This window comes from Pyxicephalus adspersus, chromosome 3, assembly GCF_032062135.1.
Source record: "Pyxicephalus adspersus chromosome 3, UCB_Pads_2.0, whole genome shotgun sequence".
Lineage (NCBI taxonomy): Eukaryota > Metazoa > Chordata > Amphibia > Anura > Pyxicephalidae > Pyxicephalus > Pyxicephalus adspersus.
This window is the reverse complement of record NC_092860.1, coordinates 115,014,183-115,018,420: the sequence shown is the minus strand read 5'-3', so window position 1 is coordinate 115,018,420 and position 4,238 is coordinate 115,014,183.

Here is a 4,238-nt window from a genome sequence, read left to right as displayed (position 1 = left end):
CTCTAAATGTTTTATATGCAAAGATCTCCCTCTGCACACTTTACTGCATAATTTTGAAATCAGACAACTGAAAGTTAAAGCGTTTTTGGACACATTGTAAAGATAAGCCGCCTGGTTTAATAAAGATCTGGAAATATAGCCACAATCTATTTACACTGGCTATACCTATCAGAAAGCAATGCCATTATAAATCACCACTAGCACAAAATGCATATAAATGAATGGCAGTTGGCAAAAGTGCAGCCATCAGTAATTATATAGGAAGATAAAGAAGATTATTGTTGGGGTCTGTCTTAGCCTTTATTAATTACCACAATGACCTTGGAACATGACAGCTGTAGAATGAATTTGACAAGATCTGGACTAATAACAATGGTGTTCTGTTTTTACAGTTTTTCATGTGCTTTACTAAACTTCCATAATAGGATGTTAGGCTGTGAACACACATTTCGTAGCCAGGTCAGGAGAGGGGATGAAGAGATTCTTGTAACAATGATTGATCTGTTTAATGCTTTTCAAGTATAGAACAGGGATATGAAAAAACGAGAATGCTTTATTTTGTCTGTACTTGGTACATCAGCCACTTTGGAGAACAGCTAATTTGTTTTTTTTTTGCTGTCTTGGAATATCTATCTAATTGTTCACCTATTTTATAGCAACACGAGGGAGTAATAGATTAAAATGTTTTTTCAAACAAGAAGTTAGAATAAAGGAAAAGACTTATCTCAAGTTTTGATTAAAAGGAATTTGAGCAATAATGGGGCACACTACCACATAGTACACATATAAAAACCAGTAAAGTGAAACATCAGGCACAACTTTTAAAATTATTTTCTATACAGAAAAAGGGTTCTTAACCTCACTAAAACATCTTTTTCTCTACTGGGCAGGATTTCTGTCATTATTAATATTATGACATAGTGGTGGTTATCTCTAGAACCAAAGCTTTATATATATTATAAACATATAATGTTCACACTATTATATTTGATATATATTGTGAAATAGAGGTGTGTTCTTTATAAATTTATACATTTTTAAATTATACATTTAATATTCAAAATAAGCCTAACTCCATATTTTAAATCTAATTTTTACCTTTTTTACTTTTACACCCTTTTTCTTTAAAAAAATTATATTTTTTAGCAGTCTAAAGCTGCGTACACACTTGCAATTTTTGTCGTTGGAAAGGATCTTTCAGGATCCTTTCCAACGACAAGGGACTGCACGATGCATGAACGGTGCTGTACATACAGCACCGTTCATGCTCTATGGAGAGGGGAGGGGGAGAGCGACGGAGCGGCACCCTGCTGCGCGCTCTCCCCCTTCCCTTTCATTACGATCGGCTGTCGTCCATCGTCCGTGGATCCAGCAGGACGTCGTTCGGACATTGGACGACACCGACTGTACACACGGCAGATTTTCGCCCGATATTTGGCCGATGCCGATTATCGGGCGATAAAAATCTGCCGTGTGTACGTAGCTTTATTGTCTATAATAATTATACAAACTATGTATTAGCAAAAGATGCTAAGCAAAATACATAAAGGTGTTTGTCTATGTTTTATTGATGTGCATATGGATCACATATGAATTGTTGTGTGACTACCTTGAAATGCAGATACTCCAATCAATCAAAAGATTTCCCCGTTAAACTTACTTTGCTTTATTCCAAGAAACTGTCAAGCATCCTATCTTGCTTGAACCCTTGCATCAGGGCGGTATTTCATCCCTACCAAATGAGTAAAAGCAGGTGGGAAACATTTATGTGAGGTAGGGGATTCAAATGCTTTATGTCTGTATTAATCTATTGGAAGACATGTGTATATATATGTTTTACCACTCTGGCTCTTGTTTCCTGAGTGATATTGATACTGTTTCTTCTAAACTGAAATATTTTTCAGCCATAGTAGAATTGAGGAGATCAATGATCTATGTAATAATATTATTATTGAAGAAACTGTATTTATTAAGCGCCAACATTTTACACAGCACTGTACATCAAATAAGGGGTGCAAATTACACACAGACACAGACAGTGACACAGGAGGAGGAGAGGACCCAGCCTACATGAGTTTACAATCTAAGAGACTAAAATAAACTGATGTGATCCCTTCCAGCACTCTATCTGCAGATTAGTGTTATTTTGCATGGTGCCCTGTGCTAAGGTTATGGCAATCTATTTTTTCCTTAGTGTGGCTGCTGGCTCTCATACTGAACTGACAGCACAGGTCACAGCTAACATCAGCTTTGACGTAGTAGACATGTAGGTTGGAGGCTTCATTCACTACTGTGTCATCCTGAAGATGGCAATGTTCAACTGTTAAAAAGTCTATCCAAAAGATTGTTGTTTACCTTTTCTGTGTCTAGTTCACATTTGTAACTCAAGGTGTTTTTAAGAACAGAGCAAAAAAAAAAAAAGACCAGTTTAAAAAAATACATGAATTCTCTCTCTCCTGGCCATACAACACAGTTCCATGCAGAAGCACTCAGGCCAGAAGAAATCCTGACTGCTTTTTCTATTGCTGCACATGCTTCCTATTTTTGTAAGCCTTATAATACTAGAGATCTGTGCAAGAATATACACACAAATGCTGGTAGTGTACAAATACATTTTCTAATTACTAAAATAGAGGTTCATTGTCCAAGGCAGGGGCCAACCTTGAAATTTATTAAAAAAAATTATGTCATTAGATTTAAATCCTTTTCATATGGAAACAGAGAGGTTTTGCTTTACATTTAATGTGGAACAAGCTTATAATAAAGTAAGTATTAATTCATTTTATTTAAGAAAAAACCTTATGCATCTTTCTCTATTTGTCGCCTTCTGAGGTAAATTGCAATTGTAACTGTTTTCTACAGGCTAACAATAATAATAACAATATTCTTCTATGAAAATCCAACCATGCAAGTCAATGCCTTGGAGTAGCAAGGAAAAGTACAGCTGGGGGGGAATGCTGGAAATGCCAGACGCAGCCAATGTGGAGCTGAATCTTATGAGTGGCCCGCCGCTGAAACTCCCTCTTCATTGAAATAGTGCTTCTACTAAAATTTCCGGCATTATTTGCGTCTATAAAACAGTCCAATGCGGGGCCACGCATAGGCAGAGAGCCCGCTGGTCTATAGACGTGAGTGATGCCGGGAATTGTAGTAGCGGCGCTATTTCAATGCAGCGTCGGGCCAGCCCCAGTTCATATTTATTCCCTTGGGGGCCAAAAAAAGGACGTTGGGGGCCATAATTGGCCCTCACGCCAGGGTTTCACACCCCTGGTCTAAGGTAAGATTAGCCATTCTCAACCATGGTTGCCTGAAATCCTAGTGTTCCTTCAGAGGTTGCTAAGGCTTCCTTGAGTTATGGCTATTAAATCCCCATCTGAAAAAGCCTGTATAATTTTGGTTAAATTACAGAGCCATTAGCATGACACCAATCCAAGGGAGGGAGGACTCAGGACTTGGAATTTTTTTAAGGTCATTAGCAATCAATGTGTAAAATAGACAATATTTGCCTACATGTTTCCTTCTGAAAACCTATAGTATGTATGAACATTTTTTTGTATTTCTATGTACTTTGGTAGGTCAGACTAATTAGGTTACTTAGGCCTTTTCTCTACACATCCAATTAATACACGCACGGGGTTGTAACTGTGCACGTAAAACCGTATCGCATGGAAGAATGCAGTCCTGTATACATACATATGATAGTGCATGGACTCACGGGGCCACAAATCTCTGTGAAGGCCCACAAATGAGCATATGGGATACCAGATCTCCCTAACATCACCCTTTAGAGGGCAGTGGATTTCCCAGGAAATTACAATACAGTACAGAAAAATACTGGCAGTGCTCTTTGATCATGAATAATGGAGAAAGGTTCAAATGAGTGTTTTTCATGAAAATCCTTTCCATTTCACCAAGTACTGGACTTAATTCCCTCCGTCTGCAATCCAAGATGGCTTCTACCTGATATTCTTCTTTATTGATAACAATGGCATGTAATGGTATTAAAGTAGATCAGGAACTGTGGGTTTAAGTAAAGAAATAAGAAAAACCCAATGCATCCCATAAGATCTTGGAAGAGAAAGTCAACAAGTCGCAGTGTTACCTTTTTGATTGACTGGAAACAGGCTGATAAATTTATGAATTTTCTCAGTGCCGGTTACCTGCATGGCTGGTAATGTTGAACTGTAAACAACAAGAAACATTATGTACATCATGTTTTTCAATATTCATTTAAGTTC